We start from the raw sequence: 22,783 nt of genomic DNA, 5'->3' as shown, positions 1-22,783 counted from the left end.
CAGGTTGGCCAAAAACGCTCTTCAGAACTTTGCAGCCAAGCATGAATCCATAGTCTCATGACAAGGATCAACCCCAAAGGAAAGCTACAGTACAAGGCGCAGGGCTGCACACCAGACCTCGTGCTCCATGCCAAGCATTCCACCTCCCAAATTATTTCTGCTGCAGAAGAACCGTGGAGGGGGACCTCCTCCTGCTTCATCCGCTTAAGCTGGCCATCCGTCTTCCCTCCGCAAAGCAGCATCCAAGATTAACCTTGGAAGGCACCTGCCTCCTTTGGGGTCAGGAGCTGTTCGGCCCCTCAGTGGGAAAATGACTTGAGGCCACCCTTCTCTCAGAAGCTCCTGATCTGACTGGGGTTACAGGGGTCAAGAACTCCTGCCACCGGACAGCTGCTCTCTTTCAGACAGCTGGGAAGGGGACAACTGGGTCTTAAACACAGCTTCTGAAGCAGGTGTAATCCAAAGGAGAATCTGTTAGCCAGGAATGACTCAGCCTCTGGTGAACCGTCTGGCTCAGAAGAGAAGCAAAAGATGATCTGAGCATGGACACGGGACACGCTTGGGGTAGGAGAGGCGTGCCTCCTCCCCTGTGCAACCTTTTTTGCAAAATATCTTCTCCTCTGCTTCCCAGTTCCCCGGCGGTTGTTCACAGCAATGCTGCTTTTCAGAGGTTGCCCCTCCCTTCAGATCATTCGGTTACGATCCGGATCGCCACCAGATATGTAACATTTGGAGCCCCAGCCTGCCTGGTGCAAGAGCCCAGCACAGCCCGTCAGTGCAAATGTCGAAGAATGAAAAGTATATATTATGAGTGGCAGGGGACAGAAGGTGCTGGCTGATCAAGTGTCAGTGTGACACGTAATCCATTCTGTCCTGGCTTGGCTGCAAATCCCAGTAAACCCAAAGAGAAGGGGGAAACTGCTTCCGGGGAACGCTTGTGAAGATGTGAAGATGCGCTTGCGTTTTGCAAACATGAAGTCATCTTTTGCACAACCCTCACATGTGGTGTAGCATGTTGTGCAATCCCGGCCCACGCTGTTTTGTTCTGTTGCAACGTATGGGTAAATTGACAGAATGGATTAATTCAGGAACTGCATTAAGTGCGATGTGCAGACCTAGTGACAGAATCAGGCTGAACCTTCACAACTGCGCTTGCAGACTTGTGCATTACTCCAAGCTAGCTCTCTTCTTTCAAGGCCAGGGCCAGCTCAACCACCGCCATCAAACTTGTCCTGCACAGTGGCCAACAGGACTCTTACCTTGTCACAGAGCAGCTACTGGACCTGCTACGATGAAGGGATCCAGATTTCAGGAAAGGAAAACCCAGACTCTGTGTATGGACACACACATTCCCTAGTATTGCCTTCTTCAAGCACTTAAGCATCAAACCTCTGGTGGGCAGAACTCGGCGCGCTTTCCCCATTCTGGTTTAACAAAGCGTGAAATCTGGCTGCTTTTTGAAGACCAGCCCAGCAGGTGGTACTTCTCCTGCCTCAACAGGCCTGCAGAAAATTGTCTCCTTTGCTGAAGTCTGACCCAACTTACCCTTTGGCATCTCTGCCCCGCCCCCGCCCCCTGTGCTTTTGGCCTCAGCTTCTCTCTTGGTCATGAGAGAGACAAAAACTGCGGAAACAGCAGACACAAGGACGCCACTGTGTTTAACTTCCCCGCGGGAGAGTGCGCTCGGTACCTCTGGCAGGCGCAGAAACACCCAGGCATTGCTCTGCTTCCCTGGCCAGCGAAAGAGCTCTGTGCCAAGCACCCTCTCCTCTGCCACAGATATTTGCTATGAGCAACTGGACAAGGGGCATGCTGTTGCAAGTCTAAGCTCACAAGGAGGCTAAAAAGTGAAGGCTCCTGACTCTGAAAGCATCAGATCCTAACGCACATTAACACAAGCCTGGGTTTCCTAAGCGGTAGCTGTATTAATTCTTTGCAGCAAGAGCAACAAGGAACTGGGTAGCCCCATCACAGCTGATGGTTCTCCAGATTCTACGGAAGACCTTTGATATCTATATAAAATCAATCAATATTTTATTACGGTCACAGACCAGAATTACAAATAAAATACAAATTTATACAAATACAGATAAAAATGCATTAAAATAAAAGGAAACAAAACATAATAGTATTAACAGTGGGATTATCCGTGGGCAATCAAAGTCTGCCTAATTTTATAGACAGTATAACAAAATGTAGCCATGTTCAAAGAAACTGAATCATACTGATCAGATAGCAACAACTGTACATAAAAATAGATCAGAATTTCCCGGGTATTTTATCAATAAGGGAGTTATAAAATGGGTCCATGAGTCCTTATAGAAGGTACAGGATAGCAGGACATGAGCTGTAATTTCAACAGCCCCTTGTCCACAGGGGCACAATCACAGCTCATGTGGAACCTTTTTATATCAGCCCTCCGAAACTGCAACGTGCTAGAGTTAATGACCTTTGGAATTTTTTTTAACCTATATTAAAAAATGCATCTTCTCACCCTAATTTCTTCCCTTATCCTCCCCTTGAGGGCTAACATGTTTACTCCTAGATAAGCATTCAGGAATGCATGAATGGCCTCGTGACCCATGAAGCCCTTTGAGAATCCAATTCTTAATTTTTACGATGCCCATCGTGGTCATTGGAGCACAGGTTATTTGCATCCATAAAAGCAGGGATAATATTGACCCCGGAATCTGGCTCTCCACAGAAGTATACTGAAGTTGTAGTGTTTTGCCTCTGTTGGTTACATCACAGTTTGCCCCAGACTAGGTCCCCACCCCCCAAGTCCCCCACCCCCACTGGAGAACCACTGCATCCTTCCCAGTCATCAGCACTGGGTTGGGAAAGGCAGAGATTTCAACCTGAAGCATCTGCTCTCATTCTAGCCTGGCCCAGCCGTACCCAGCGCCGAAACAGCAGAAGCACATGGGTTTCATTCACCTCTAAAACGAAATTGAAGACAGACTTCAGTTCTATTTTGCCAAAGGTTGACTTCCAAAAGTAGAACAACTACCTGCTTAAGAAGCCTCTTCTTCTCCCCCGTTTCTGTGAGTCATAAGTAGCTGGAGAGAAAGGAAGGAAGGAAAGGTCAGAACACAGAGACCCAGCCACATCCTGCAAGTAAATAATTATCCCATCTTGGAACCAAAGGCACGATGCAAGTCATATTAGATGCCAAGCAAAAGCTTTGGGTGGCGGGAGACAGGTAGCAGAGGCAAAGTTGTGGAGAGAAAGGAAGATGATCTTGACGGAGATATGCAAGAACTGTTACCTAGGCAAAAGGGGCTGAAACATTTTTTAAGTCCAGAAAAACGAGGTGACATTCAGAAGTGACTCAGACACCTCCCTAATGCACATAGGTATAAGGAGGAGGAGGAGGTGCAGCACAATCAGACTCGCAAGGTCCTATTATTATGAAAGGCAAAAGGTCCCTGTGCAAGCACCAAGTCATGTCTGACCCTTTGGGGGGATGCCGCTTTCGCGACGTTTTCTTGGCAGACTATAGAGCGGGGTGGTTTGCCACTGCCTTCCCCAGCCGTCACCTTCCCCAGCAAGCTGGGTGCTCCTTTCACCGACCTCGGAAGGACGGAAGGCTGAGTCGGCCTGGGCCAGCTAACCAAGAGAGAATCCAGCTTCCGCCGGGATCAAACTTGGGTCGTGGGGAGTTTCGGTTGCAATACTGCTGCCTACCACTCTGCGCCACACGAGGCTACTATAATTATTATTATAGTCCATTTATTATATATTTATATTTATATATATATATATATATATCCATTTATGATTTGTAATATATTATAATATGTATTTATATTTATATCTATAATATATTATAAATATAGTCCATTTATAATAGATGGGCTATTATTATAGCCCATCTCAATTAAAATAGTTTTAGCTTTCCTGTGGAGTTGATTCCATGGCCTAGTGGGGCTGACATCAATCTTGCAAGTCCAACTATGTTGTACCTCCTCCTCCTCCTCCTCCGAGTTCAGTGAATTAGGGAGGTGTCTGTCTGAGCCGCTTCTGAATATCTGCCTGTTGTGGACTTAAAACATGCTTTACCACTTGGCAACGCAGCTTCCGTACCTCCACCAAGGCCACCTTCCTTACGCTCTGCAAAAGGATCCAGCCGGAAGCCTCTTCAGAAGACGGGTCCCTTGATTCAGCAGGACGTTCTATTCCCAACCCTCCCAGAGTACCTTGTTGATGCTGAGTGGCTGCAGCAACCGCAACTTGCCACCCAGCAGTGGGTGGCTGCGAATTTTCCAAGCCGCAGTCCCAGAGGGGGGCTGGTGAGGGAGGGAAAGAAGGCTGCTCTCCTGTGCTCAGGGTGGCATTTCTTGCCAACACCCCCTCCCCCTTCAGACCCAGACACGCAACTCCTTGGGAATGGCAATGTCTTTTCAGCTTAAGCAACCTTTGTGACTTCCTTCCTGGGCATTCTCATCAGACTGCAGTGAATTAATTCTTTGTTTGGGGCTGACTAATCTCTCCCCTGCCTACCTCCCAGGGAGACAAAGCAGCGCTTTCAGCTGCCAAGGCCAGCAAGCCAATCCCACTCACGGCACAGAAGCTACTGAGGAAATCCTTCCACCTTTCCCTTTTTCTTTTTTCTTTTGCCCTCCGCCCCCCCCCCCTTGGTCTCTTCATTATCAGCCCCCTTCTTCAATGCCATCTCTGGCCTATTTTTTCCCCCTTCCTTCCACTTTGGCTTAAAACTCAAAGGCGGCAAACCACTTGCATTCGGGGGGGGGGGGAACCCCATGTAGTATAATTGTCCACCAACTTGAGCATTGGGCCCTATCCAGCAAGATGAAGTTCAGTGGTGAGAAATGTGAGGTCCTGCACTTAGGCAGGAAAAACCAGATGCACAGGTACAAGATGGGCAGTGCCCATGAGAGGATCTGGGTGTCCTGGCAGACCACCTCCTAAGTATGAGCCTGCAGGGTGCCGCAGCTGCCAAAACAGCCGACGCAGTCTTGGGCTGCATCAACAGAAGGATCCTATCAAGATCACGGGGATGGTACCGCTCTATCCCGCACTGGTGAGGCCACACTTGGAATACTGCATCCAGTTCTGGTCACCACAAAGCAAGAAAGATGCTGAGGCCCTAGAAAGAGTGCAGAGAAGAGCAGCAAAGATGATGGGGGGCCTGGAGGCTACATCCTATGAAGGACGGCTAAAGGAACCGGGAATGTTTAGCTTAACGAAGAGAAGTCGGAGGGGAGACACGAGAGCAGTCTTCCCATACTGGAAGGGCAGCCACAGGGAAGAGGGTGCCGGTTTATTCTCCACGGCACCCGAGGGCAGGACAAGAGCAACGGGTGGAAGCTCGTCAGAGGGAGGTCCGCTCTGGAAACAAGGAGGAATTTCCTGGCAGTGAGAACTATTAAGCGGTGGAACAGCTGGCCTCCCAGAGTGGTGGGTGCTCCATCGCTGGAGGTTTTCAAGAAAAGATTGGACAACCATTTGTCCAGGATGGTATGAGGACTCCCGCCTTGGGCAGGGGTTGGACTAGAAGACCTCCAAAGTCCCTTCCAGCACTAGGATTCTATCATTCTATGAAATGAGAAGAGAGGGATCGGTGGCAATGAGACAATGTGGGCATGTTATTGGAAACATGGCAAAGTCAGAAATCCACAGTTAGGAAAACCAGCCGGGTGACCTTGGGCCAGTCACACTCTCTCAGCCTAGCTCACCTCACAGGGTTGTTGTTGTGTGAAAAATAGGAGGAGGGGTACTTTTTAATTTTTTAATTTTTCCCACCTTTATTATTTTTATAAATAACTCAAGGCAGCAAACAAACTTGAGTTATTTATAAAAATAATAAAGGAGGGAAAAATTTAAAATAATAAAATAAAAATAAAAATAATTCAAGGGAGGAAGAAGTCCTAGTGAGCAACCTGCTTGGTCATATTGCTCTTCAAAAGCATTTCAGAGTTTCTGGACGCCCCGAAGCTTGCAGCAGGCTGACTCACAGGCCACTCCTGCTCACGGATCGGGCGAGCCAGCTTCCAAGACTGGCTAAGGGAGAAGTAAATCACACTTTCCTCCAGAAGAGGGGCAGTAAAACTCCACCAAGGGGCTGAAAGTGCAGAGGAAAAGCACAAAGCAGAACTCGGAGCCCAGCCCAGACGGGCTGGTGCCCTTTGCGTCTGAGAAAGAGCAGGACGATTTCTCTTTAAAATAAAATCGGATCATCTTTATGTCCTTGGCAAGGCGGCAGGAGAGCGAGAGGTAACCGGTCTCTGCTGTCTGTTAAGCATCCTGCGATTCCCTGGAACAAGGAGACCTCGTACAAGGGAAGCCATATTCGTCATCAGGAAGCTGGGAGCACCTTTTCCAACGAACAAAAAAGCTTTTGCTTTTGCCCTGCAATGAAACTGCTCCATCGGAAAAGGTGCTCCCAGATTCTTGATTTTTTGGGAGAAGGAGCCTGTCCCTGAAGCAAAGTTCACTTGCTAAACCAGAAGTTCAGGAGCTTTCTTTGCAGCGCCGCGTGGGAGCAGGGATGATCTCATGTCGTAGTTTCAGCCAGGCGAAGCAGGTGGCACTTCCTTGACCACTTTCAGCTGTTCAAACCAGGCAAGGCTCTCCAGCCGGCAACACACGCTGCAGGCCGAGGATGGCAACGGAAGAGGAAGCCTAGAGATGCTGGCCGGGGGCCAGATTCGTCTATCCCCCTTCCTGCTCACCTTTCAGGTTGCCACGACTGAGAAACACTGACCAAATGAACTAGATCTGGTAGGGGGAAAAGCAGAATTTCTCAGCTCGGCCAGCTTGCTCAACCAGTAGAGATCACACACTCCTGATTCTTCAAAGTCTTTTAAGTGCTCTGTCTGTGTTTTGAATGAAAAACCTGACTGGGCTAAAGCACGCCAGTGGGGGACAGAAGGTGTCCTTCCCTCCCACCCATCTCCTCTTCAGGAAAAGCTGGAGGAGAGCAATCCCTCAAAAGGCAACATCACAGACTCTTCTAGGAACAGCTTCACAGGTCTGCAAACCCCCACATTCCCTCTAAGGCTGCACTTTAGGGCAGATACGGTTTAGACCTCCAACGTGTTAAACACACCCACACTTCTGAATGGTTCATGATCTTGCTTGGCAGGGTTTGGCAACCCAGCGCCTCTTTCTTCTGCAGAACCTGTAGAATTTCTGTAGAAATCCGGCGTCCCACCGTTTCAAGTCAGGAAACACACCAAAACAGTGGCGTAAGCCCTCACGTGAAACTTAGCATGGTTTAAAAGGAGGTAGGTGGGAATGCAAACTTTCAACAGACCATTAAAAAGTTCCCAAATTTCAACATCGCCCCTGTACATTGCATAGGTCCACCCTCCATTGCCCCACTCATCATTACTCTGTCCCCTGCAGCCTCAGTCCTCCCAAACTGTTAAGAGCAGCCTCTGGCCATTGACCATTCCTGCCTGCCCATCACTTGTGAACCTTCCATTGACTTAATTAATACAGATTAATCAGCTTAATATGCAGGTTGGACTTTCTTTTTGGCTGCGGTCCAGCTCCTTTTGTTTTCCCCAAAGCTACCAACTGCAGCTGGATAGGCCAACTCTCTGCTGTTTCTAGGTTCAAAAGGATTCTACTTTCTGGCACCAGTTTCCAGGGTTTTGGTCACACTTGGATGCCACCTTCACTTTTTGACACACACACACACACACACACACAAATACATGTGCGTGCCAGCCATTGGAGAACAACTGCACAAGAAGTGGTCTTCCCAAAGGCACTGGGACTAGACAGGCTTTTAGTCTGCTCTAGCAAGCATCTTCCTACGTTCTGTATTTCAGCATCTTCTGCCGATATCGGTCCCTCTACCACAAATTAAACTGAGTTCAGTTGGACTCCAGTGGTTTGTCAGCGTGCCTAGGGGCCACCTGAAGGAAGAATTTCCAGAGAAATTGTCTGGACAATTTCTTTGACTTTTTCCAAGAGGGCAAACAAGAAATTCTCCTGCAGTTTTGCAAGGACCACAGGACTCCCCCATAACTGTCACATAAGGACTGAAAAAGCCACTCCAGAAGGAAGCCCCCTCTGCCCTCTTTGCTGGGGACTGAACAGAGGGATGGGAAGCCAAGGAGGCTGCAGAGAAGGAAAGACTATCCCTCCTTCACATTATTATTATTATTATTATTATTATTATTATTATTATTATTATTATTATTATTATTATTATTAAGTGCAATACTTCAGCCCTGGGAAGTACTCCAAAAACTCCTTCTCCTTCAAAAGATGTTTCTAAAGCAAACTGTTTTTCATCTAAATCAGTGTTTCTCAACCTTGGCAGCTTTAAGATGGGTGGACTTCAACTCCCAGAATTCTGGGAGTTGAAGTCCACCCATCTTAAAGTTGCCAAGGTTGAGAAACACTGACCAAATGAACTAGATCTATCTGGTAGGGGGGGAAAGCAGAATTTCTCAGCTCTGCCAGCTTGCTCAACCAGTAGAGATCACACACTCCTGATTCTCCGAAGAGTCTTTTAAGCTCTGTGTGTGTGTTTTGAATGAAAAAGTGGCTGAGCTCAAGCCAAGCAGTCACACAGATGGAGGGCTGCTTAACCCCTTCCTCTCCAGCGTGAAAGACGTGCAACAGCTTTGGGCCGTTCACTTTCTCGCCTGCTGTGCAAACCAGCTGTTTGCTCACCTCTGCCCTCTCTTGGTTCCTGCCTGGCAATGAGCACAATCCTTGGCAAGCAGGCCTGATCAGGAGCACCACTGGAATTCTGGGGTCACTCCCTTGAAGGCCACTTCAGAATAACATTGGAGGCAGAATATGAATATTGATAAACGACAAATCCAGGCTGAGGACCTTGGCTGTGAACCCAAAGAGGGGGCACCAAAGGAGGTGGTCACTTATCAAAACAGCCCCAAATCTCTTCAGTTATCCTCATTCGATTTCCACTGCTGACATCCCAGATCAGCTTCCCTCTTGCTGGACTGGCCTCTTCCAACTCAGAGACCTCCAGCTGGGATCATCACAGTCTTGGGCCAAAATTCTCAGAGCTTCAAACCAGCCAAACAGACCTTTTAAAACGTCCTGCCTAAAATTGCAGTTGAGGTTCTAGAGCTGTTTCATCAGCATAAGATTCTGGGTCCTAGCCAGCTGTGCCTGTTATGTCTGTAACCACTGAACACACTCAGTTTTCACTCACCTCAGTGGTCCCACACCCAGTTTATTTTCCCCTGTGCCTGCTTGTGGCTTGATCACATCATTTCGTCAACTTAAAGACTTAATAGTAATTTAATAATAATAATAATTTATTAAACTCGTATGCCGCTGGATTCATGACGACTCTGGGTGGCTCAGAGATTTGCATTCAAGAGGGGAGTTGGCTGGAAGGCCGGTTTGTCATAATTTCACGAATGTTTGACAAAATATGTTGTCATTGGAAGTCTTTTGAAATTTGACAAACGTTTGACAAATATGATAATGTTTGTCATCATTGTGGCCCATATTTCACATGCAACGTAATCTCCACGAACCTTCAGTGGTCTGCTGCCCACACTTCCATAAAACAGCTTTTACACAAACTTCTAAGAGTAGAGGAATTCAATTTGGTTGTGACTGGTCCCAATAAAAAGGACAGGAGAAGCTGCAAAAACACCTTTTTGCCCCAAATGATTTCTCCCAGCAAGCATCATCTGTTATGTTATGATGCTTCACTAGGAAAATAAACAGAAAACTGGGATGGGAGATAAAGTAAATCCTCTCCTTACCCACCTATACTATCATTTAATTACTTCCCCACTCCACTTACAAAATTAGCAGTAACTAATTCTCAGTCAAGGTCAGATATCACCACATCTAATTTGGATTTTAATATTTTCTTCTGTGGTAGCATTCATGTGTGTGTGACCGTGAAAGCTGAAAGTCCCAAATGATATAAATGCCTGAAATCTTCTAGATACTCAAAGGAATGCAGATAGTGACCTGAATGTGACTGTCAATTTAAAACTAATGTATGTCTGCAAAATGGGGAGATAGGTATGAATTTCTGGATCTCAAAAATTCATTTAAGATGGCCAGGTGTCACAAGCCATAAATGCCACTGTTGAGCCAAGCTGGTACATACAACCTGCATTTAATGCTGCAGATGAGACACATTAGAGAACGGGAGAAAATGGTTTTTCTCCAGATGCTCCAAGGACAGCCTTTGCTAAATTCCACGTGTGCTGACAAGGATCTCCCAGAATTCCCAGGCAGTGTGGAATTGTGGGAATTGTAGTTCCAGCACATCTGGAGGAAATCAGGTGAGGAGCATCCCCCATAAGTATCTCAGAACCTTCACCACCTTCTTCCCCGAGCGACATAAAAGGGCAAAAAGCTGGTTAGCCGATTCCAGAAGACAGTAAAATTTTGGCAGACCTCAGCTGCAAAATGAGCCAAGTGGGAATTCTAGTCCTTGCCAGCGCTTATGAACTTTTCAAATCTGGGCAGAGGAAACTGTGGAAGGCGGGGGGGGGGGGCGGGGAGGCGGGAGGGGGATCCTGCTACTGTTGCAAAACCCCAGGAGTAGACTTTCACCCCCACGCAAATCGAGAGCATTTCTGAACGACAACAACAGAAACCCAACGCAAAGATCGTCCCTACAAGCATCCCGATTGGAACAGCGAGTTGTTTCTTTTTTCCTTTTCCGACCAGCCCCCCGCGAAGGTGGGGCTCGGGTCTGCCTAGTATTCGCCCCGCCTTCACCGGTTGAACGGGCAGCCCGGTCCGAGCCGGCGGGCGAGGACGGCGAGGTCAGCGGCACCAGGCAAAGCCCGGGAGGAGCCCCGAGGCGGCGGCGCTCTTGCAGGCACCTGCCGGGAGTCTGAGCTGCCGCCGCCCGCGCCCATCGCCCATCGCCCATCGCCAGGCTGGGGCGACCGGGGGGCTGGCAGTCCGCCGCCGCCGGAGCGGGGCTGGAGGGCGGCGGGGAGCGCATCCGCGGGGCGCGCAATCCGGCCCCTGCGCCAGGGGAGGAAGCGGCTCGGGTCCCGTAGGTCCCCCCCCGCCCGGGGGTCTCCACGACCGTCCCGCCTCGGCTCCGGAGCCCCCTCCCCATTCCGACGCGGGGGCACCCGGAGCGGAGGGAGCGCCCCTTACCTGCGGCCGGAGAAGCTCCCCGTGCGCAGGGAGGGTCCGCTCCGGCCAAACGCGCGTCGCCTCCTCCCCGGCTGGCGCTCGGCTCTGCTCGGGCGGCGGCGCTCCCCGTTTCTCGCCCGCCCGGTTGGGCGAGGCGAGGCGAGGCGAGGCGAAGCGGGGGCGGAGCCGGGGGCGGGGGCGGGCGGTTGCTTCCCCCCCCCTTCTTCATTTTGCTTTTTCCCTGCGCCAGGCGGGGGCTCCTGCCCCGCTGCTTACTGTATTGGGCGCGCTGGTTGCGCCAGACGAAGGGGCGACGCTGCTCCCGAGCGTGTGCAGAGCGCCCGGGTCGGGTAGCGTTAGGGTGCGGCGGCTCCGGACGGCCGCGAGTCCTTCCTCTGCCCGGGAGGAGCCGCGGTGCGAACCCCGCAGCCCGACGAAGAGATTTCAGGACAGAGCGCGGGGTGACCACGTTCTCCCCAAAGCCAGGTGGGGGTGCATGGGCCTCTGGTCATGTGCAGAGTGCCCTTCTCTCGGAGGACAGAAGGCATCCTGTGAGGAAGGGTGGTCTTCCTGAACCCCCGTTTCTTGGCTTGAGCATCGCCAAGGCATTTCGTCCCCAGAACGGATGAGCCCGAATTGGGCTCCACCGGGCCAAATCACCTGCTCTGCGGGAAAGGCAAAGGAAGACGCAAAAAGGTTGTGCCACGGAGTCGAACCACCCCCTCCCCAGCTGTGTCCTCCAGATGTGTTGTGGGCTGCAACCCTCCTCGCCCCCGCCCCCTGGCGGATACATCTAGAAGGCACACCGTTGGGGGAGGTTGAAAGAAGAAATCCCGATCATTTGAGCCAGTTTGGTCTAGTGGTTAAGGTGCTGGGCTAGAAACCAGGGGACTGGGAGTTCTAGTCCCACCTTAGGCACAGCCAACTGGGTGACCTTGGGCCAGTCCCTCTCTCTCAGCCCAAGAGCCAATCAGGTGTGGTAGGAGAGTTCTAGTCCTGCCTTAGGCACAAAAGCCAGCTGGGTGACCTTGGGCCAGCTACTCTCTCTCAGCCCAACTCACCTCACAGGGTTGCTGTTGTGGGGAAAATAGGAGGAGGAAGGAGTATTAGGTATGTTTGCCACCTTGAGTTATTTATAAAAATAATAATGGCGGGATAGAAATAAAATAAATAAATTTAAAATTTAAAATAAAATAAATAAATTTGTGTGCCCATTTTTCCATCATGTATGCCAAGGAAAGCTGTGTGAATCAGGAGAGTGAAAATAGAACACAGGATGGTTAATTATCAAACCACAACCTGCCAATTATTCCACCCAACCTCTGCCAACTTTAGTTAACTCTCGCTGTTTTGTCAGCTCACTCGGTGTTTTGCTGACACACCAACTTATCTGGGTGAGCTGCATCCGAGTTGCCAGTTGTCCTTGCTCCACTCTCTTTTGTGCCGTATGGGTACAGCGACCATATTTTCTTGAGAAAAATAAAGGACAATCCTGAAAAGGGAAAATCTGAAAAATGTTCATCAGGACAAAAAAATTAATTATTTATGTTTATAGCTTTGCTTTACAAAGGAAAATTCAGGAGCAAAACCAAGAAAAACACTACAAAATGCATATTCTAATAAAAAATACCTAAAATCAAACAGTCGATGCAAATGTATTTTAAAAAGACAGTTCAGTTTCCCTATTTTTCACATGCATGTGAAAGGCTGTGCATTAAGTGGAACCTTCTGTAAGGTAAAAGTTAAATGACCAAAACAAAGGGCAAAAGCGGGTTTTTGGGAAATAAGTAAATAAATAAAGACAAAATAAATAAATCTAAAGGACAAAAGGGAGTTTTTGAAAAATAAATAACTCTAAAGGACAGCTTTCTGAAATAAAGGACTGTCCTTTATAATAAAGGATGTATGATCACTGTACCAATGGGTGACAAGGCCCTGGGGTAGCCTATGATACTCTGCCAGTGAGATGACAGCCAAGAGGATGCCCCCTGACCCCCCCACCCCCGTTTTCCCTGTATGGACCAGCATTTAAAAGTGGCAGTGACATCACACCCAGGAAGGATACATGTCTAGTCCAGAACAGGCTCCATGACACAGCACAACACAATCAGCTGTGTCCTCTAAAACAGTGTTTCCCAACCTTGGCAGCTTGAAGATGGGTGGACTTCAACTCCCAGAATTCCCCAGCCAGCAAGGCTGGCTGGGGAATTCTGGGAGTTGAAGTCCACCCATCTTCAAGCTGCCAAGGTTGAGAAACTGCACAGAAGAGTGTTTGTGGGGTTTAATGTCACAGCCCCAGAATCTTTCCCCAAGGCAGACACCGCCTTCTGCCAAATGATTGTGCCAACGCTGCATAGCATTTTCCAGATTTTCGCCGGCCAACTGCTAAACACAGTTTGAAAAATGCACGAGATGGAATGGGAGGAAGAACGAAGAAATAAGCTCGTGACTCAGTTACAGGACAAGACCATTCAGGGCTCTTCCAGATTAAGCCAAATTACAATGGGGGTGGGGGGCTGGGAATCAAGTGACGAAAACCAAGCGAAGGATTAAGAAGGACAAAGAAATCACAGAAGGGGGCAAATTGCACATCAACCCCTGAACCCACTTTCTGGCAGACCTCTTTCAAACCGAACAGTTGGTATCGAGCTGCCATTGCTAAAATTGGCTTCTTGCCGTTTTTACATGAAAAACACATGAAAACTGTAGAGTGAATCCAGAAGAGGCTTATTATTGTAACGTTGGAAGTGCACCCTGGAAACATTCCTCAAGCCCAGAAAAAAAAAATGGAAAATCCCTGTTGGCCTCCGTTCCCCACCCTGCTTGTATGAAAATGTGGTGGCCCTTGGCAAACTGGCTCCACACCTGGTACACAGCTGCTTGCATTGCCACAGTGACATCTGGGCTGGATCTGTTTACAGGCTTCCTCAGCATACCTGCAGATCCCCGTCTTTTCAGGAACCACGCAGCCCCTGCCTCTAACCGTTTTTGGAGGTTTGCAGTGAGATTTCCCTTGCATGGCATCACAGGTGCTGAGACGTCTATTATATGTTTGTTCATCCCCCAAAACAAAATGGCGTAAGTGCATCAAGTGATGTCATCTTCATTTAATAAACCTACCATGTTTCCCCCTGCTTTGTGCATCTTTTTTTTTTTTTAAGTACAGATAACCTGGAGACTCTAAAATAGTTCGGCACGCCCTGCAGCGACTTCAAAAAGTTGCTAGCAAATTTTTATGGGACATAAGGAGCAGGGGAGAGATTAAATACACGACTGAAGAAAACTCATAAGTGTATTAACTCTTAATTCAGTCAAATTAAATGAAAGCCAGTGTGGGGTAGCAGTTAAGATGTTGGCCTGGGACTGAGGATATCCAGGTTCAAGTTCATTCACAGTCCTGGAAACTCAGGGTTGTGGTTGTGGGAATAAAAATGAAGGGAGATTCTCATCTAAACAGCCTTGAATTCCTGGATGGAAAACTTAGAAAGAAAGAAATCGAAGAAATGAAATAAAATTTAATCCTGGACTATCCATCAATTTTTGACCCTCATTCCAGAAAAGTTTTTTAGATATACAGTAAATCCCTTTAATTGTGATAAACCATTAAGCCATAAGGCTTCTGATTTCATTTAAAAAAAAGTTTCTAGTCCCTGTAGTACCTAATGCAGGGTTTCTCAACCGGGGTTCCGCAAGAGGTCACTAAGGGTTCCCTGGGAGATCACCATTTATTTAAAAAAATATTTCATATTTGGGCAACTTCACATTAAAGAGGCAAGTTTCATTCTTTTATTTTTAGTTTAAGGACACTGTTAATGCATATAGACAGGCCTGCACCTGAAACGAATATAATAATTTTGTAACTTCTGGCCTATAGTTGAGCCTGAGTGTGCAGGGGTTTCCCGAGGCCTGAAAAATATATCAAGGGTTCCTCCGGAATCAAAAAGTTGAGAAAGGCTAATCTAATGGAACAACATGTGCTGATTTATTCTGCCCAGTGCCTGTCTTCCTTCCACCTCTTGTAATGAAATCACAATTTGCAACTGAGGCTAAACATAAAGATAATATTTATCTAGCTATGACTGGGAAAATAGCATCACCAAGCCAAAACAAGAGGTTGTAGCAAAGACAGAAGTCAATGCTCTTTCATTTTCCTTCCCCTCGAAAATCCCCGTCTTGATCAATATTCCTTAAAATTCTTTTCCTGCCCTGCAAGTATTTTATTTTATTTTATTTTATTTTATTTTATTTTATTTTATTTTATTTATTTTATTATTTCATTCATTCAGTTTAGGCACACCTGATTCCAAATGGACTCTGGGCGATGTACAATTATATGCATCTTATGTTTGAAAAATACCGAGTAACCGAGTAGTGTTGTTATCTAACCTACGGTGGGATGGATTTTGTTTCTTTAGATCAGTGTTTCTCAACCGTGGCAACTTGAAGACTCCAACTCCCAGAATTCTAGAAACAAGGAACATTTAGACTTGCAAGATTCTGTTACTGTAAACCTATAAGAGTAGTTTTAGTATTCATAACTTTGGTTTCATAGTCTGCCTCAAAGGGCTGACAGATAGATTGATGACAGATAGATATAGAATCCCAAGAGTCAACACCAACACAGTTAACCAATCCATCAACAAAATCACTAGAAGAGAGGAGGGAGGCAGAAAAAATATTTTAGGCTTCAGTTGAATTCATACTTCCCAAGACTATCTCACTGAATGCAGCTTGACTTCTTTCTAAGTAAATATGCCTGCGAGAATGTTGTAAGGCTCTCACTTGCTTTGCAATCATGGTCATGAGGATGGCATTTGGCAAATAAAAGAACAGGCACCATCACTCTCCTTTACAGGTAAGGTAAAGGTAAAGGTTTCCCTCGACGTAAAGTCCAGTCGTGTCCGACTCTAGGGGGCGGTGCTCATCTCCGTTTCTAAGCCTTGGAGCCGGCATTGTCATAGACACTTCCGGGTCATGTGGCCAGCATGACGACTCGGAACGCCGTTACCTTCCCGCCAAAGCAGTACCTATTGATCTACTCACATTTGCATGTTTTCGAACTGCTAGGTTGGCAGGAGCTGGGACTAGCAACGGGAGCTCACCCCGCCACGCAGTTTCGAACCACCGACCTTCCGATCGACAGCTCAGCGGTTTAACCCGCAGCGCCACCGCGTCCCCCCCTTTACAGGTAGTCCTTACTTAATGACCATTCGTTTAGTGATGGTTCAGACTTACAACGGTGCTGAAAAATACAACTTACAACCAGGGCTCACACTTACGATCGTCACAGCGTCCCTGCTGTCATGTGATCACGATTGGAGCACTTGGCAACCAGTTCTCATTTATGACTGTTGCAGCATCCCGTGGTCATGCGATTGCCATTTTCAACCCTCCTGGCCGGCTTCTGGCAAGCAAAATCAATGGGGAACTGCGTGATTTGCTTAACGACCACATGGTTTGCTTAATGGTCATGGTGATTCGCTTAATGACCACTGCAAAAAAGGTCATAAAATTGGGTTGGATTCACTTAAAGACCACTTTGCTTAGCAACTGAAATTCCGGTCTTAATTGTGTTCATTAAACAAGGACTACCTGTATACACTGTCACTGTCCTTAGGCGGCAAAGCTAGTTAATTTCTGGCTAACCAAGGGGCAGGATGAACAGCTGTGAATGCCGTTCTGCAGTTGGGACACTGGAACACTTGAAGCTGGTTGTTTCCAATCAGTGGGAGCCCTTGCCACATCACGGCTCCTGGCACTTAGTTCTCCCACTTCCCTGATGGAGATAAGGAGCTGTGGCACGTGCTTACCAGCCTTTTGAAATGGAAAGGGGCAGGGGGATCCATGGGGAGGTCAAAAAAGTCAAGACATGGCTGCAAATGGGTGATCAAAGCCTTGACATGTGTCAAAAAGGTGTGGGGCTCTGATCATCCAATCACAGCCATCGTCTTGACTTTTTTGACCCTCACCCTGTGGACACCGCTTGAAAGGTGGGGTGATTCTGCGAACACCAACTCCACAAAGTCTTTTTTTTTTTCTTTTTTAAAATCATGGCTAAATTCTCCGCCTTATTTGTAAAAATAATAAAGGCGGGATAGAAAATAAATGAACAAACAAACAAAGTTTGGATTCAGAGAGGAAGGGAGGATGCTGGTTGGCTGCTGATTTTTGCATACCTTGATAGGTCAGCTGGTCAGGACACAATCAGTTCCTTGTGTTGCAAGATCGGCAAATGTACCAATCGCCACAGGGCACAGTGGATCAGTTTTTGAGTGTTGGGATGAGGATGGGGGGGAACACTGGCGGTGTGGACAAACCCTCCAATGGCATTTGAAAACAATTGGCAAGCATCTTTGTTTTGGTGGATTCAGAAAGGCAGAGAACAAGAAGCAAAAATCACTGCCTTGTCCCAAACTGCTCTGGGGCCTTGGGCAAAAAACCGAAATGAAACAAAAAAACCTTTCTGCACCCCCCTTCCATAAAGAAGAGAAAGAAGGAAAGAAAGAAAGCAGCTTGTCACTTTGCACTAGAGAGAGAAATGGGATACTAACAGAATCTTATCAGTTTCCCCCTGCTTGCTATGCCTGGGCTACTGAAAGGGGAGCTGCAAAGCCAGCCAGCTACCATTCCTCTTACAAAAGTCTTTCTTTAGATTGATCTGCAACCAGTATTTTTCAACCTCGGCAACTTTAAGACTTCAGCACCCAGAATTCCAGCATGCTGGCTGGGGAATTCTGGGAGCTGAAGTCCACCCATCTTAAAGTCACTGAGGTTGAAAAACACTGCTATATACAGCCCACCTTCCTTTTCATAAGCTCTTGGTTTGGCCAGCCCTGAGGCTTGATCCACATTTACACCAGTTCCATTAATTAATTAATTAAATGCACCGCCTATCTTCTGACTCTTCTGCGTTCATGGTGGCTTACCGCAATTAAAAATTCCAGTGATAAAGCCCAAGAATAAAATACAGGTGATTAAAATCAAGACAAATTTAAAAGCACTATCACCGAACCCCGAATGCCATTCAACTAACAGATGCTAGATGAAAGACATTTTCTTTCGCCATTTTCCTAAATATTTCTGGGGTGGGGGAGTCAAACATGCCCTTTTAGGAAGATCATGCGGTAGCTTGGGAGTTATGCAGCAGAAGTCCCTTTCCCATATCTTAGATAAGCAATATTCTAGTATCTTAAGCTGGTACCTTAGAGCGCTCCTCCAACGGATGGACTGTATTAGACCCTCCTGCCACTTGGATTTTATTTTTATTTTTATATTCATCTATTAAGGCTAATTATATATTTATATATTGTATTTATATGTTATGCTGGTTGTTTTAATTGACTATTTCATTGTAAACTGCCCAGAGTCCCTCCGGTGGGAGGAGATCGGCGGAGACAAATTTAACAAATAAATAAATCTTCCAAACAGCCTTTCCTGATGATCTGAGTGGCAGAGGGGCACAAAATTCAGGATGGCAGCCATGACCATGTAATCAAACTCCTGCTTCTTCGCATGCATGCTGCCTGTAAAAACAGGGCGGGGCTTCAATTGTACAGTCAGGAGGGTCATCCTGACTTTGTTTTACCTCCCTGGGGAGGCCCTTGAGTCTGCATCAATGGGAGTTGCAGTTGTAATACGTCAGGAGGGGACTGCATTGGAAAAGGCTGGACAATCATGTTTGTTCCCATGGGAAACAAAACCAGCTGTGATTGGATTTCCCCAGGCAAAATTTGAAAAGCCATGCCCATTGACAGAATGGGATAGCTGACAGAAAGCAACTGTACACACTCACTCACATGCATGCAGAAATAAACAGAGTTGAAATGGCGCATGAGCATGGCTAATTCAGCTACCTTTGAACAGATGGCCTTGTGTGAAAACAGAGTGACGAATGCAGCATGACATTGCCTTTCATGTCTGCTATGCACACAATTGGATCTTTGTGCCTCTGATCATGATGTTCAAGACTCACACTCCCACGCCAGTAGATCAAGGGATCCAACCAGGCCAAGAAAGACCATCAGTGGAGAGTTGCATCTTTGCTGTTGCTGGCACAAATTGGGAGATCCCCTTATAACATCGTTTAACTTGAAACAAGTGGGAGATGTCAGCTAAGAATTCTTTTCTGCAGCTCTAAGGCTCTCAGGACTCCATGCAAAGAACAATGCTGGGATGACTGTGGTTGACCCAGGGTTTGTAGAAGACACTTAACCAAATCAGTCACGTTCTCAGCTGCTTGCTTGGGGTGCGTGAAGAGCCCTTAACACATTTGCTAATCTGGTGTCCTCCATATCTGGAAGGCTGAGGAGGTCTATGGCGCATCCTTAAATAGGAATGAACATCTGAATACCCTTGAAATTCTTCATTGTAACACAATCACTTGCAAGCTTCAGCCCATATAGAATTTTCCAACTAAAAGTTCTCGATGCATTTAAAAATAGAGCACATTAAAATCAGATTAAAACTCGTCACAGGAGCATGAGTGCATATCTGCTGGTATTCATGCTCCTGTGACTAGTTTTAATCTGATTTTAATGTGTTCTATTTTCACACGCATCAAGAACTTTTGCATGAGAGCATGCACATGCACAAACTTACTTAAGAAAATGAAGCTATACTAAAAGTTAGATAAAATAAAAACATTTCAACAGCCTTCCAAAGGTCAACCACAGATGAAACTCTTGAAAAGGAATTCTGGCCCATTATTCTCCTATCAGAGATGTTGATCAGGATTTTGTTCACCCATCCTTTGCCATCCTCACTGCTAATCCTTCTCCTGCCTTGATTGACTCTGTTCCCAGATACTGCAGTCTCAGTTAAATGGATGACAAGGCTGAACAAGTCTTAGAGAACTTGTGACTGCTGTTGAAGGTGTTGGAATAAGAGGTGAAATATTATTTTAACATGGGTGACTTAACTTCTCATCTCATTCATGGGCCGGGAGCAAGATGATGAAGGGAGCATCAGGGCATCAGACTCACTTTTATAGTGAGATGGGTGGTATATAAATTTAATAATAATAAAAATAAAAGATCAGGGAAACCCAGAAAAGAGAAAAGGTCAAAAGAACATGTTTATGCCTTACTGGTTGGTGCCAGTAAGGAAAGGCCCTCAGCAAATTCTCCTTGAGGATGAGCTGGAGACTGGAGCTGGTGGCTGAGAAGGGCAGAAGCCATGTTGTGAGCTTGGTTTGAAACATCAGGCAGCAGACCTCACCTGGAAGACTTATGTCAGCCCTACAGGGCACACCAGACCAAGAAATCATGGAAGACTAAAAACTAGTTTTATTGAGATTGGCTCTAGTAACATAACCTTGCAGGTCTGATCTGTACTCCCCCTCATCTCTCTTTTATAACCATGTGAATTAGGGAGGTGTCTGTCTGAAACATCTGCGCACACTTTCTACAAGTCCCAGGCTTAATCTGTGCTTTCCTTCCATCTCGTTGATAATGGTTCGCCCCTCGCTCCCTCAAGGCCATCCTCTTTACACTCTACAAAAGGGTTTCTCAACCTTGGTGACTGACAGATGTGTGGACTTCAACTTCCACTGCTCTACAATGTCTGACCAGAGCAAACTAGAACCAAAAGCCCTTGAACCAAAATAATCCACACCAAGTTAGATGCACCAAGAGACGACAGAGAAAAAGACTCTGTGTATCACTTAGCATTGATGGTGAAAACTGGCTAGGATGGCATTTAAGAGAATCTGGCCAAAGGAAATATGGCAGATGGTCCGTATGGCCTGGGGAATGTTCACTGAGGCTCCTGTTCCCTTCAGGAGCACCTTCTCCAGGTAGAATCTGCCCACCCAGCAAGGTTGCAGGGAGAGGAGGCAATAGAGGCTCCATCCAGAGACATCAGAGTTGGAGAATGGCATTCTCAGGGGAACCACTTGCCCCAGAAGTCAGGCTAGCCCCCCCCCCTTTCATGCTTTAAGGTAAAGGTAAAGGTTTCCCTTGACGTAAAGTCCAGTCGTGTCCGACTCTAGGGGGCGGTGCTCATCTCCGTTTCTAAGCCTTGGAGCCGGCGTTGTCCCTAAGGACCCGTCCGTGGTCATGTGGCCAGCATGACTCACGGAACGCCGTTACCTTCCCGCCGAAGCGGTACCAATTAATCTACTCACATTTGCATGTTTTCGAACTGCTTGGTGTGCAGGAGCTGGGACGAGCAACGGGAGCTCACCCCGCCGCGCGGTTTCGAACCACCGACCTTCCGATCGGCAGCTCAGCGGTTTAACCCGCAGCTTTAAGAAGCTGGTAAAAACAGTCTTCTTCCATAGGATGTTTGGTGAGAAACATTTTGTAGCAGGACAGGAGTGAAAACTGCTTTTGGGCTAATACCAGATTGAGTTTATGGACGTTTTAATGTGTGGATAGCAACCTGCCTCGAGTCATGCCATTGGGTGGCCTACAAAGATTTGTAAAGAAATAATATTACCAGTCTGGTGTAGTGGTTAAGGCATCAGGCTAGAAACCAGGAGACCATGAATTCTAGTCCCGCCTTGGGCACAAAGCCAGATGGGTGACCTTGGGCCAGTCACTCTCTCTCAGCCCTAGGAAGGAGGCAATGGCAAGCCACTTCTGAAAAACCTTGCCAAGAAAGCTGCAGCGACTTGTCCAGGCAGTCTTGGAGAATCAGACACAATTTAATGGATTAAAAAAAATCTAATACTAGGATGCAGTCTCATACCATTATTTGAAAAATCCCACTCAAATTACTTTTAGAAATAATCCCTTAGTATGCATGTTGATGCTATCCTTTCAGGTGGGGATCTTTAGTGGAAAGGTGCATCCTATACCTCTGTCACAGCCTAGTGCCCAAAGGCAGGAAAGATTAAAATGATCATAGCTGAGACAGCATTCCTTGGATTTGAGATCTTTTGCACATCTACAGCAAAGAGTTCTCTAAAACTACACCTATGTCAGTTGGGTAGTGCAACAGAATAATCCCCTGAAAGATTCTAACATTCTCCACTCATTGTTTCTGATTGCAGAGGTGATATACCCACTGTGGTTCACAAAGTTATAGTGATTATTTTGATTCCTTTTCCCAATGCATCCAAAGTTGCTAGAATCAGTAGCTTCACTGATCAACAAATTGTTCCCAAAAGTTTAGCATCTAGCCTTGATGATCAAACCCACACTCAGGGGTATTTTGCAGCAGGGGCTCCAAAAAATCAATATGGCAGCCATGATCATCTCAGGCATGGCCACCATCTTGACTTTTTGACCCCACCCCCCAAAGATATCTCTGCTCACAGTATACGTGAGGCAAAACTGGAACAAAATAAGGAAAGTAATTTATCAAATAGGAATAGGTAACTTGAGCTATTCACTATTTCATTTATGGAATTTTAATTGTCCTTCGTTCATATCCCTCCTTTCTTTTCCTGCTATACTTTCTTCCATCAGTTTTGTTGCAGGGAAAATCTGTTTCAGAAAAAAAGGCAAAAACACCACCAGATGGGTTTTGGTAAGCAACGCTAGGAACTTTCCATCCAGAAGAATCCAGAACTAGCTTATAGGATAAGTTCATAAACCACGGTTTTCCTGCCTTTGAAAAAGGAGATATCAGAATCAAGCAGATACAGTAGAGAGAATGGAAATGGCTTTTCATGTCTAAGTACTATATTTTGGCTGAGAAGATTATGTTTTGAAAAGTTGTAGAAAAGGAAGTAGAATGTTTGAGATGCATCCTTCATTATTTA

The 22,783-nt window shown here is 46.7% G+C and overlaps 1 protein-coding gene across 1 annotated transcript in view; it reads right to left on the bottom strand.

The window, feature by feature from the left end:
* The window catches only part of LOC134503824 (adhesion G-protein coupled receptor G1-like), a 46,801-nt gene extending 35,617 nt beyond the window's left edge, over positions 1–11,184 (bottom strand). Inside the window, exon 1 of the mRNA XM_063312734.1 lies at positions 11,098–11,184. The gene's annotated coding sequence lies outside the window, so the exon portion shown is untranslated. The remainder of the gene's footprint in view (positions 1–11,097) is intronic.
* Between the last annotated feature and the right edge of the window lie 11,599 nt (positions 11,185–22,783).

The sequence above is a fragment of the Candoia aspera genome, chromosome 11, assembly GCF_035149785.1.
Source record: "Candoia aspera isolate rCanAsp1 chromosome 11, rCanAsp1.hap2, whole genome shotgun sequence".
Taxonomy (NCBI): Eukaryota; Metazoa; Chordata; class Lepidosauria; order Squamata; family Boidae; genus Candoia; species Candoia aspera.
The sequence above is the reverse complement of the archived record's forward strand: the minus strand, read 5'-3'. Positions and strand labels throughout refer to the sequence as shown.